Here is a 13840-nt window from a genome sequence, read left to right as displayed (position 1 = left end):
CTCTAATTTGTTTCCTTTAGTGATGACAAAGGTGTCATCCACGTAACAGACCCAAAGTTTGGTTTGGATGGTTGGCAGAACTATTTGAGTCTCTGCATTACTGCCTCTGCTAAGAACCCTGATATCAGAGATCCCATGGGTGTTCCATTGGTTTGTCTGTAGGTTTTGTTGTTGAAGGTGAAGTGGGTGGTAAGGCATAGGTTCACTAGCTTGACGATACTGTCCTTGCTGATGGAGTTAGTGTTGTTTGGTGTATGTGTCTTTGGGTCTTCTAATAGTGTAGTCAGTGTATCCTTGGCCAGGTTGATGTTGATTGATGTGAACAGGGCTGTTACATCAAAGAAGACTATTATTTCATCCTCTTCTATCTTAGCGTCTTTGATGGTCTTCAGGAATTCTTGGGTGGAGTTTTGTTGCTGTTTTATTACATTAAAAATGAATATTATCTGACTTGTTGTGTATGTTAGAGATGTGAGAGCCAAGTGGCCGGTCTTGCTTCGAATTCCTATGTTATAGCGTACAAACAATGGAGAGAGGTGGGACAGCAGTCAGCTAGTATTCAGAAAATCTCAGGAGGAGGCCTTTCTGCATCTTGTGCCTATCACCTCCTTGTATGAGCTGTACAATTAGTCCTCCGCTTTGTAATTTGACCTAGTCAGTGGGCAGGCAGTGCAGTGTTGAAGCTTTACCTGACAACCACTGTATTAAAGTGCTTTGTTGCCATGGAGGTTCTCTGTTTATTCAGTTGCTAGAGCTTAATAAAATAGCAGATCAATTACACATGTCCACCTGAGAACCCTATAATCTACAAAGCATTTTAAGTGCTAAGGTTTACTCCATGCCCGTAATTGCCTTTTGTATTTGTTCTTGGGAAGAACCAGAGCCCACACTCTTCATGTCCAGAGATAAGAAGGCTGCCAGCTAGCCAAGGCTGGCATAGCTAGTTTTCTTCTTCTGGGTTGTTGCTGGTATCAAAGACTTTTTTTATGTCTTGGACACTCCCAGACAAACTTGGAGAGTTGGCACCCTTAGCACTAAGGTCACTATTTTATGAGCGATGCTGTTTTTTCTGTTGTTTTTAAAGGAGTGCTTCGGGTCTGGACTCATGGGGCATAACTTGCAGCGAGCCTCAAGTTAAAGTTAGAAAATTCCCTAAGTCCTCAGAACACATTTTAACCCAAACATCCTCAGTAACGAAAGTCAGAACGATGATGTTTTGGGTCTTTTGTGATAAAGTGCTATCCATTGGAATTGGTAGGGGAGTGAAAATCAAAGTTTATCTTATTTACCTTGTACCAGTCTGGTAGTTGCCCAGTAATGATGCTGGAGTTAGAGATTAATTGCAACAAGTAATCTCTATCAATTAGTCCACAACAGACCCAGAATGAAGGGAAATCCTAGTGGTGGACAGCCAAAATGTCACGTTCTGAAAAAAATCAATTGCAATTTGCATTTCATTGAATCAGTACTAGCTGCTTCCACTGTCACCTGAGAGGATTTCTTCATTAGGTTGACCACTCATTCAGTAAAAGTTTGATTCTGCAAATAAATTAACACCAATCCCACTCCTCACCCCACACCCTCCGTCCATCCCATTCGCAAGCAGTTCTACTGTTCTGTGCTCACAACTGTTGGGAATCCTGGTTGTACAAGATTTCCGCTACAATGACATTGGCTTTGTGCTCCTGTTCAATGACAGCAAATTGCTGGTCAGGAAAACTCTTTCAATATTGGGTTTAGCAAAGCCTTAAAAGACCCAAAACAAAGATGTGGCTTTCATTAATGAGCATGATTAGGTTAAAATGTGCTCTGAGGACTTAGGAAATTTTCTAAGTCTAACTGGAGGTTCACTGCAAGTTATGCCCCATGAGTGTCGACCCAAAGGACTCATTAAAAAACAACAGAAAAAACAGCGTCGCTCATAACATAGTGACCTCAGTGCTAAGGGTGCCAACTCTCCAGGTTTGTCTGGAAGTGCCCAAGACATAAAAAAAGTTTTTGATACCAGCAGCAACCCAGAAGAAGAAAGCTAGCTATGCCAGCCTTGGCTAGCTGGCAGCCTTCTTATCTCTGGACATGAAGAGTGTGGGCTCTGGTTCTTCCCAAGAACAAATACAAAAGGCAGTTACAGGCACAGAGTAAACCTTAGCATTTAAAATGCTTTGTTCATTATAGGATTCTCAGGTGGACTTAAAAGACCTCTTGACCCTACTTTGAAGAAGAACAGGAGAATTATTTTCCATATCTTCAAAAGATACTTATCCTACAGCCAACAGTTTATCTGGTCATTATCATGTTTGAGTTTGAGAGAGATTACTGTGAACCTAATTCTCTGCCATGTTTCCTACATTACAACAGTGACTCCACTTTTAAAGAACCTCACTAGCTATAAAGCACATTCATGACAGTGAAATGTGCCATTGAAATGCAACACTTTCTTTGTCTCCATTGCTTTAGGAGGAAATATTGAGGTTTTAGGGAAGGTAGAATGCAAATTTCCTGGCATATATTTTGAAATAGTAAGTGACAGTAGCTTATTTTTATCCATATGAGGAAATGCCAAGTGCTGTCAAGACCGTGTTCATTGTACTTGGGAGGGTCCGAAGAGGTGCCTTGTTGAAACACTACAGTACCTTTGGTGTTGGTGCACACAAAGTGCTGTTAGCAAGGGAATTCTGGGATTTCAATCCAGCAAAGTGAAGATGATGATGTATCTCCAAGTCAGGGTGATCTGCAACTTTGAGGGATACTTGCAGTTGGTGGTGTTCCTACTATATGCGTTATGTAAGTGAAATAACCTAGCTAGTACCTCAGCGTAAACAGCTGATGACATGACACACCTTTGATCAAACCGGTCAAAGGAAAGATAAGATGTCGAAGTATGGACAGGAGACGTGATTCATTACAGGATGCACTAAATCAAGAATAAGCAAAAGAGGGAGTGAGATTAAATGAACAAAGTACGGTTTTGATGAAGTAACAGGAGGAGAAATCACCTAGGATTAATGGGAAACAGCTGAAAAGGCAGGAGCTGAGATCGACCTTGCAACAGGGAACATGACCAATTAGAACACCAATAAGGAAATGGAGATGTCATTTTAGTTTGAAACATTCAGTGCCAATTGACAGATGTTGGTATGTTAATTGAAAAAGCCCAGAGAAATCTTATTAACAGCAGGCAGTTCAGACTAAAGGCACAGGAAATGAAAAACTACAGACAGTTTTGTGTGAGACCCACACAGGAGATAGAGGTATATGTTCATGGCACTGCTGTAGGACAGAAGGGGTGCTGCACTGTCAGACACGTCATCCTTCAGATGAGGTATTAAACAGCAGTCCCCACCACCCTCACCTCTGTACAATGAAAGGTGCCACTGCATTAATTCAAAGAAGAACATTTCAGTTCTCTTCAACTACCCTGATCAATATCTGTTGTTCAATGAACATGACTACGAATAATTATCTGGTCATTAACAAATTGCTATTTGCGGGACCTTGCGTCTGAATTTGCTGCTGCCTTTCCTACATCGCAACAATGACTACATTTTAATAAAACAACCTCACTGGCTGAAAAGGGTTTGGGGCATCTCATGTATTGAAGTTCCTGCCATTTGCAACATTGATCAAATGCTTGAATGGATCACCATTGTTTTAGCTGTGCACTTGACTCCCATTCCCAGGAAAGGACCCCACTGTTCTATTGGGACCTCTCTAGTACGTACCCCAGCTCCAGTACGTACCCTGTAGCCTCTGGAGCTGAAGCCTCACTGTGTGGTTGTACCGATCAGCAATGGAGTTAGCCCAGACTCTACAGCTGGGGGAGAAGGGGAAAGAATTGAGTGTCCTGCTCAGGGCTTGACTCAGGTTCCAGGGAAGCAGGAGGAAGTGTCTGAATTAGTTTGGGTACTACAGCATCTCCTAATCCGACTGCAGTCATCTGAGAGAGGTCACTCCCCAACAAAAACAAAGCTCGCTGCTGTCAGGGCTATCAATCTGCATCAGAGCAGCTCTCGCTGAGATAGTAAGAGAGAGAAAGGGAAATGAGAAAGGCCACATTACCGGAATGAAAAATAAATGGACAGAGCACCGGAAAAACATCAAGATCGACACAAACAAAAACACTTGCAATTCAACAGCCTTCAGGCCTTTAACACAAAGGAATATTTCACTGATTTAAATCACAATGAGACCAAATAAAACAGTGACCGTGTCTATAAAAATACTTTTCTTATCTTGCTGCTGTTTCACAAATTCATTTTATAACTGAGACAAGTCATCTTTTATGACCAAGCATTTATCTTCTTTCCTGGAAAGGTCACTGCTCATCCATTCAACTCTCCCCTCGAGCTTTTCACAAAGCTGTTGATTTCTACAGACCCCAATATAACATGGTGATTAGTGTGGAGTTAAAACGCACAGCGCTGGAAGTCAGTGTTGTTTACAAACAGTGTTTGTGACAAAATGGTGGCTTGCACGTGTGTCACAATTCTAAGTAGTGTTAATGAATAATACTAGAATGAAAAATTTAATTCATATCACTGATAAAAGGGCATGAAAAGAGAGGGCTTATCATTCACTCACATCATACAGACGCACTTCAGTTAACCATTTCAGTACCATGTTGCATATGGATCGTCGTCGAAAAGTCTGGTGGTGGAAAAGCACAGCTGGTCAGGCAGTATCTGAGGAGCAGGAGAGTCAACATTTCGAGCATAAGCCCTTCATCAGGAATGAGGCAGGTGCTCAAGGGCGCTGAGAGATAAATGAGAGGGGGTTTGGCTGGGGGGGCGGTGGGGAGAAGGTAGCTGGGAATGCGGTAGTTGGATGAAACTGTCAGGGGGTGATGGTGATAGGTCGGAGTGGAGGATAGAGCGGATAGATGGGAAGGAAGATGGACAGGAGGAACAGTTCAAGGGGGCGGAGCCGAGTTGGTAGGTTAGATCTGGGATAAGGAGAGGGGAGGGGAAATGAGGAAACTGGTGAAATCCACATTGACCCTGTGTGGTTGGAAGATCCCAAGGCAGAAGATGAGGCATTCTTCCTCCAGGCATTGGGAGGCTAGAGGTTGGCAATGGAGGAGGCCCAGGACTTGCATGTCCTTGACGGAGTGGAAGGGGGAGTTGAAATGTTCGGCCACAGGTCAATGGATTGTTTAGTGCATGTGTCCCAGAGATGTCCTCTGAAACATTCCATAAGTTGGCGTCCCGTCTTCCCAATGTAGAGGAGACCACATCAAAAGCAACAGACACAGGAGATGACATGTGGAGGTACAGATACATTCCTGTCGGATGTGGAAGGATCCTTTGGGGCCTCATATGGAGGTGATGGGGGAGGTGTCGGCACAGGTTTTGCACTTCTTGCGATGGGAGGGGAAGGTGCTGGGAGAGGAGGATGGGTTGGTGTGGGGTGTGGACCTAACAAGGAAGTCGCGGAGGGAATGGTCTCTGCAGAACTTAGATGGGGGTGGGGAGAGAAATAGATCTCTGGTGGTGGCATCTGTTTGTAGGTGGTGGAAAGGGGGGAGGATGGTGCATTGTATCTGGAGGTTGGTGGGGTGGAAGATGAGGATCTTGGCTGGTGAGGGAGGGGGACCTTGTTGCAATTGGAGGGTAAGGGTTCAAGATGGAGGTGCAGAAAATGGAGGAGATGTGCTGTAGGGCATTGTTGACCAATTGGGAGGGGAAATTGTGGTCCTTGAAGAAGGAGGACATCTGGGATGTTCTGTGGTGAAATTGGTCCTCCTGGGAGCAGATGCAGCAGAGGTGGAGGAGTTGGGAATAAGAAAGCAGGGCGGGAGGAAGTCTAGTCCAGGTAGCTGTGGGAGACGGTGGGTTTGAAGTAGATGTCCATGTTGAGTCAGTCACCAGAAATGGAGATGGAGATGGAGAGGTCCAGGAAGGGGAGGATGGTGTCCGAGATGGACTTGAGGTCAGGTGGAAGGTGTTTGTGAAGCTGATAAACTGTTCAACCTCGTCATGGGAGCATGAGGTGGCACCAATATAGTCATCGATGTAGCAGAGGGAAAGCTGGGGAATGGTACCGGTGTAGCCGTGGAACCTGGACTGGTCCACATACCCGACAAAGAGGCAGGTCTAGCTGGGGCCCATACAGGTGCCCATGGCTACTACTTTGGTCTGGAAGAAGTGGAAGGATTTGAAGGAGAAATTGTTGAGGGCGAGGAGTAGTTCAGCAAATCAAATGAGTGGTAGAATTAGTCCTCCTGGGAGCAGATGCGGCGGAGGGTGGGATTGGTTTTCCTGGGAGCAATTTCCCCTCCCACATGGTCAATGATGCCCTCCAGTGCATCTCCTCCACTTCACACACCTTCACCCTTGAACCCCACCCCTCCAGTCGCAACAGGAATAAAACCTCCCTGGTCCTCACTTTCCACCCCACCAACACCGCATCATCCTCCGCCATTTCCGCCACCTGCAAACAGACCCCACCACCAGGGATATATTTCCCTCCTCACCCCCAACCGTGTTCTGCAGAGACCATTCCCTCCACAACTTCCTTGTTAGGACCACGCCCTCCCACCAACCCACCCTCCACTCCTGGCACCTTCCCCTCCCACTGCAAGAAGTGCAAAACCTGTACCTATATATCTCTCCCATCACCTCCATACAAGGCTCCAAAAGTCCGACAGAGATTTACCAGAACTTCCACACACATCAACTGTGTCCGTTGCTCTCGATGTGGTCTCCTCTACACTGGGGAGATGGGACGCCTACTTGAGGAACGTTTCAGAGAACATCTCTGGGACACACGCACTAAATAACCCCACTGCTTGGTGGCTGAACACTTCAACTCCCCCTCCCACTCTTCCAAGGACATGCAAGACCTAGGCCTTCCCCACCACCACACTCTAGCCACCCAATGCCTCATCTTCCACCTTGGGATCCTCCAACCACATGGGATCAATGTGGATTTCCCCAGTTTCCTCACTCCCCCTCCCCCTCACCATATCCCAGATCCAACTCTCCAACTCAGCATTGCCCCCTTGAACTGTTCCATCTGTCCATCTTCCTTCTCACCAATCCACTCCACCCTCCACTCTGACCTTCTCACCTTCATCTACCTATCACATTCCCAGCTACCTTCCCCCCAGCCCCACTCATTTATCTCTCAGCCCCCTTGGGCCACCCACCATTCCTGAAGAAAGGCTCATACTCGAAATATTGACTCTCCTGCTCCTCGGATGTTGCCGGACCTGCTGTGCCTTTCCAGCACCACAGTTTCAACTCTGATCTCCAGCATCTGCAGTCCTCACTTTCTCCTGCATATGAATTGTGCTGTCAGGAATAAAACAGCAGCATTGGTATATCACAAGTGGTTTGAGTCTTTTTGCACATAAGTTCCTCAGAGCATCTCACTCACCTGTACCACAAAATCCTGCAGGATCAGAATCTCAATAATGAACGGACCCAGGCTCATATCGATCTGCAGCAAGATATTAAGCTAAAGAGCAGCACATCATATTCCATCAGTGGAACTGAATCACACTGTATCGACTAACTTTGTACAAGATAAAAAAATCACACACTCCAAAGTGTTGTGTTGTTCTGGACAGTGATCCACCGTGGAATGGACATGGTCTGGAGCACTGGGATGTGTTGTCATATGGAACTGAAGTGACTTTTAATTAGAAGAGCATATTACAATGATCCATGTTGGGAATTAATCAATAGGATACAAAGATGTAAAGCTGGTTGGAAAATTAATTTTGGGACAAAAAAAGATACAGTACCAGTGACAACAATGCGGAGTTCGCAGACCTGACAGAAACATCGCAGGGATAGTTAGACGATTCCTGCTACTTTGAACATCTATTAATGATTCAGATTGAGAGATGATGAGGGGATAGTTAAGGCAAGTAACTTTGATGCTTTCAGAAGGAACACAATCAATACAGGACAGAAAGGAATTCAAAAGGTAGATTAAAGACTGAGATGAGCTAGAAAGAATGCAAGGTGAGACTTGAGGGTAAACAAGAAGATATTAATAAACTCGTGGGATGATCAGGTATGAAAGCGTGTTTATGTTATGGAGCTGCTAATTCAGAACCTGGGCTAGTAATCCCAATCCAGGAATTTGTAACTCATTATATCAGCTGAGGAACTTCAATTCAGCTAATTAAGCAAGTTTGCAATAAATAGCAGGTGTCAGGAGTGATGAACAATTGAATTGCTGGACTATTGTAAAAATCTTGCCCTGGCCTAGATGTAATTCCAGACCCACAGTTATCTGGCAGATTCTTAACAAGCAAGCCAGTCAGTTGCCAAGGGATGGGTCATCATCACCTGATTAAGATCAATTAAGGATTTGTAATAAATGCTAGCTTTGCAAATGGGTTTCACATCTTTGTGAATGAATTAATTAATTTCATGTGTTTTTTTATTCTTTTATGGGATGTGGGTTTTGTTAGCTGGGACCCACTTGTGGTGCAATGGTAGTGTCCCTTACCCTAGACAAAGAGACCAGGGTTCAATTTCCACTTGCTCCAATGGTGCGTAATAACATCTCTGAACCAGTTGGTAGAAAAATAGGTTAATTATAAATGGATGCTGCTGGTGAAAAGGCTCTTGTGGCACAATGGTAGTATCCCTGCCTCTGGATTAAGAGACCTAAGTTCAAGTCTCACATATTCAGATGTGTGTAGTAATATCTCTGAACAGCTTGATTAGGAAAATATATAGATCTTCCTTTCGTCCAAAGGTTCTTCAAAGAAACCATTCACCTTTACACACTGATTGCTGGTGTGGGTCTCCTGTGATGTGGTGGTCATGTCCCTACCTCTGAACACACTGGGCTTGAGTCCCTCCTGCTCCCAAGATGTGTCATAACATCCCTGCACAGGTTGATTACAATGATATCTGGGTGTTGTTGGCAAGGTCAGCATTATTTTGCCCATCCCGAACTGCCCTTGGACTGGATGGCTTGCTCAGCTATTTCAGAGGGCAGTTAAGAATCAATCACATTGCTGTGGTCTGGAGTCACTTGTAAGTCAGACCAGGTAAAGATAGCAGATTTCCTTTCCTAAAGAACATGAATAAACTGCATTGGTTTTTGAAACATTTAATGTTTGATTCATGGTTTCTTACTAAAATAAGATCTATATATTACAGATCCATTATTTGAATTAAAAAGACTTTCTTTTCAGTGAAATATTAAAAAACCTCTTCATCCAGAGAGTGGTGACATTGTGAATCACAAAATCATTATGGTGCAGGAGGAGGTCATTGGTCCTGTGTGCTCTATATCTAAGGCCAATCTCTTACAGTTTCCCCACATCTCCACAGATCATTTCTACCCAAATAATCTTCAAATGGCCTCTTGAATGCCTCAATTGAATCTGCCTGCACCATATTTTCAGGCAGTACCTTCCAAACCAAAAGATAAAGTCATGATAGTCTGACAGGACCACAGAGCTGCTCTCTCAGTACAGAGAATTGACTGACGGTCCTTTAACCTGACAGTCTCAGACAAGGGGAGAGATTGAGGAGGAGAACCCTTCATGGTGACTTAACTAGTGTGGGAATTTAACTTGCGCTGTTGGTATTACCCTGTATTGTAAATCAGCTGGTCAGGCAGCATCCGAGGAGCAGGAAAATGACATTTCGGGCAAAAGCCCTTCCTGATGTCGATTTTCTTGCTCGTCAGATGCTGCCTGACCTGCTGTGCTTTTCTAGCACCACTCTATTCTAGACTCTGATTTCCAGCATCTGTAGTCCTCACTTTTGCCTTGTAAATCAGCTGTCCAGCCAACTGAGCTAACCAACCAAAATACTATTTCCTGTGTGCAAAATGTTTTTTCTTGCCTTGCTTGCTCATGAAAATGAAGTTCATTGCTATCTTCAATTGTAATAGTGTGAGGTGAACAGCTTTCTTTATTCAGTCACAGAATGAGGGTATCAGTGGCTAAGCCAGTATTTATTGCTTCTCTCTAATTGCCCAGACGGCAGTTAAGCATCCAAATTGCTGTGGGTCTGGAGTCACATATAGGCCAGAACAGGTAAGGATGACAGTTTGCTTCCCTAAAGGGCTGGAGCGAACCAGAGGGGTTTTGATTAGATTAGATTAGATTACTTACAGTGTGGAAACAGGCCCTTCGGCCCAACAAGTCCACACCGACCCGCCGAAGCGTAACCCACCCATACCCCTACATTTACCCCTTACCTAACACTACGGGCAATTTAGCATGGCCAATTCACCTGACCTGCACATCTTTGGACTGTGGGAGGAAACCGGAGCACCCGGAGGAAACCCACGCAGACACGGGGAGAACGTGCAAACTCCACACAGTCAGTCGCCTGAGGCGGGAATTGAACCCGGGTCTCTGACGCTGCGAGGCAGCAGTGCTAACCATTGTACCACCGTGCCGCCCACATGCCTGACAATGAGGTCATGATCATCATCATGATTTTTCTGAACTGAATTTTAATTCCAATTCTATCATCTGTCTTGGTAGGATTTGAACCTGAGTCTCTAGAACAGCATGTAGATTAATAGACCTGATGATAATACCACTGGGCCATTCCCTCTCTTAGTGTTCGGATGCATTTGAACAGAATCGAACCAAACAAATGAGCGAGAAGGGAATTAAGGGTATGCTGACGAGGTTAGATAAAGAGGTGTGAAAAAGCAGTCCAGAGACATAAGTGCTGACACATCTGTGACGGGTCGAATAGCCCTTGTGCTGTAACTGGAAGTGTTGCTCGGGTAAGGTCATGGGGATATTTTGAATAACTTTGAGGAAAGGCGATTGCTAGCGAACCGAGTACTGGGTGTGATCGCTATTTTGAGCTGGGTGGTTTGTCCCTCTGCGGCTACTGGCGCTGTGGAATGTATCACTGGTTAAAGGAACAAAGTAGCGGAGCTGAGATACAGTGATCGGCCGGAGCTCAGACCACTGGCAGCGAGAGCAACTCCAGCCCTCTGCTTCATTCCCAGGCCCTTTCCCCCCGCCCCAGTCAGTCAGGACTGACCTCCCACATTCTTTAATCATCGGGAAAAGCGTAAGTATCATTTTGAAATCTTGATGGGGGAAATGTGTTTATTTATTAAAGGCAAAATTACCCCGACGCTGGAAATCTGAAACAAAGTTCAGCTCTAAGAAGTGTCATTACCAGACTCGATTTGGAGGTGCAGGCGTGGAGAAAGTTTAAAAATCACCCAACACCCGGTGATAGTCCAACAGGTTTGTTTGGAAGCACTAGCTTTCGGGGCGCTGCCTCTTCATCACAACCTCTTCTCCACATCCACCTGCTGAAGGAGCGGTGCTCAGAAAGTTAGTGCTTCCAAACAAACCTGTTGGACTATAACCTGGTGTTGTGAGATTTTTAACATTTATCAAATTAGATTAGATTACTTTACAGTGTGGAAACAGGCCCTTCGGCCCAACAAATCCACACCGACCCGCCGAAGCGCAAACCACACATACATTTACCCCTTACCTAACACTACGGACAATTTAGCATGGCCAATTCACCTGACCTGCACATCTTTGTGACTGTGGGAGGAAACCGGAGCACCCGGAGGAAACCCACGCAGACACTGGGAGAATGTGCAAACTCCACACAGTCGCTTGAGGCGGGAATTGAACCCAGGTCTCTGTGCTAACCACTGTGCCGCCCATAGATTTGATACGTTAATTCCGTTTCTCTCTTCACCTATACTGCCAGACTTGCTGTATAATACACTCCTGTTTCTGATTAATGATCAGAATAGTAAGAGCATAATGTCATATGATAGGGTTTGACCTCAAAACCAAACAACTGTCCTGTTTTTCTTGGTATTTCTCAATGTTCCTGCATGTGTTGCAATACTGCTCTTTTCAAAATTCTTTATTCAACTCCTATGTGTGTCTCATACAGCTTAAGCACAGTTTGGCCTGTCTGGGTTTTGAACTTCTCACTATAGTTTTTAAATTATTTATCTCTCCTCTATCAGTCATTTCCTCCAGCCCTAAAGTCTTTAGGACCTTCTCAGCCCTGAGTGTCCCAGTGTTAACCTCAGCGCTACCAGTGGATGGATCTTTCACTACTGTTGACCTTGACTTCTTGGGCTTCCCTTTCTGAACTTCTATCTGTTCCCTAATGTGTTCCTTCAAGCCTACCTCTTCAACCAAAGCCTGTCCTAAGTTTCACAGATGTGTTACAATGCAAAAGGAAGTCATTTGGCCTGTTGGGTCTTCTCTGGTTTGTCAAATGAGCATTGTTACCTAGCACCAATCTCCTGCTTTTTTCCCATACCTTTGCATTTGAATTTTATCCAAATGCCCTCCAGAGCCCTCTTGAGTGCCTTGACTGAATGCCAACACTTATTTCCCATCCCTAATTGCCCTTCAATGCGATCAGCCACCTTCTTGAACCACCATGGTTCATGTCATGTTAGGGAGGGAGTTCCAGGGTTTTGACCCAGTGATAGCAATGGACCCAGTGATATAATTCCCAAATCAGGATTGGCTGTCACTTGGAAGAGGAGATCACAAGTGGATCGTGCTGTTATGCATCTGTGTCCTAATATCTCCTCGTGTGGCACTGTCACATTTAGATCACTAGTTCTTCCTGTGAAGCACCTTGGGATTTCATATTGAAGGAAGTCCTCATTTAAAGTTGCAGGCGCGTTCCTGAAAGTCGTTATTTTTAGGAGGAAACATTACCCTAAAACTCCAGTTGCATTCTCTAGCAGTTGCCTTTTATCAGAAGAAAATAAAAGATTTTTAAACATTAAACCCTCTCCCTAAGCTGAAACAATTTATTTTGCTAAAGACCTGCATTCTTGAATGATTTTTAAAAATCTTCTAAAGTTTAAAACATGAGAGAAAGTTTGTATCTTGTTAGGTTTCAGTAGTTTCCCTTTACCAGCCAATCTGTGTGAACCAGCACCTCCCTCCTCATCCTGGTTGCTGTGGACCGTCCCTGGCTTCTCAGTCCTCTGAGTCACAGCTGTTTTATGGTGTGCAGACTTTGGGCATGTGTGGTGTAGTAGTAGTATTCCTATCTCTGGCCTAGAAAGCCCAGGTTCAAGTCCGATTTGCTCCAGAGGTATTTTCTTACATCGACAGAGTGGTGCTGGAAAAGCACAGCAAGTCAGGCAGCATCCGAGGAGCAGGAGAGTGACATTTCGGACAAAAGCCCTTCATCAGGAATTAGGCTGGGAGCCAAGGCGGAAGATGAGACGTTCTTCTACCCAATGCCTGGAGGAAGAACACCTCACCTTACCCCTCGGGACCTTCCAACCCCATGGCATCAGTGTGGATTTCACCAGTTTCCTTATTTCCCCCTCCCCCATCTTATCCCACTTCCAACCTTCAACTCGGCACTGCTCTCATGACCAGCCTTACCTGGCCATCTTCTTTCCCATCTATCTGCTCCACCTATCTCTGACCTATCACTATTACTCCCACCTCCATCCACCTATTGCACGTTCAGCTACCTTCCCCTCCCTCACCCCACCTTCCTCCTGTTTATCTCTCCAACCCTTAGGCTCCCATTCCTGATGAAGGGATTTTACCCAAAACATTGATGCTCCTGCTCCTCGGATGCTGCCTGATCTGCTGTGCTTTTCCAGCGCCACACTGTAGACTCTAATCTGCAGTCCTCACTTTCGCCTAGTATTTTCTAACATGTCAAATCAAGTTAATTAAAACTATCTATGGCAGCCTTGATAAAGAGATTAGATTGTATTTGAGTCAAAAGTTTATTTCAATTCGTTTAAGGAGGATTAAGGATTTTTTTTCAAGTAGTTTAAGATGTGAAGGTGCTGGTTTTGGACTGGGGTGGACAAGTCAGAAGTGATGTGACTCCAGGGTCTGATGAAGGAGCAGCCCTTGGAAAGT

The 13840-nt window shown here is 44.9% G+C and overlaps 1 protein-coding gene across 3 annotated transcripts in view; it reads left to right on the top strand.

Moving 5' to 3' along the window:
- The window catches only part of LOC122563925 (aldehyde dehydrogenase family 3 member A2-like), a 56361-nt gene that overhangs the window by 8739 nt on the left and 33782 nt on the right, over positions 1-13840 (top strand). Inside the window, exon 1 of one of the 3 annotated variants that reach the window (XM_043718176.2) lies at positions 10877-11015. The exons of 1 other annotated variant lie outside the window; for it this stretch is intronic. The gene's annotated coding sequence lies outside the window, so the exon portion shown is untranslated. Of the gene's footprint in view, positions 1-10876; positions 11016-13840 lie in introns of those variants that run through there. One more of the 3 variants, XM_043718177.2, reaches the window with a different exon arrangement.

The sequence above is a fragment of the Chiloscyllium plagiosum genome, unplaced genomic scaffold (genome assembly GCF_037043375.1).
Source record: "Chiloscyllium plagiosum isolate Xiang-an unplaced genomic scaffold, Cpla_swu_hap1 HiC_scaffold_31, whole genome shotgun sequence".
Taxonomy (NCBI): domain Eukaryota; kingdom Metazoa; phylum Chordata; class Chondrichthyes; order Orectolobiformes; family Hemiscylliidae; genus Chiloscyllium; species Chiloscyllium plagiosum.
Note: the sequence above shows the minus strand (reverse complement) of the source record. Positions and strands in the feature narration are given on the sequence as shown.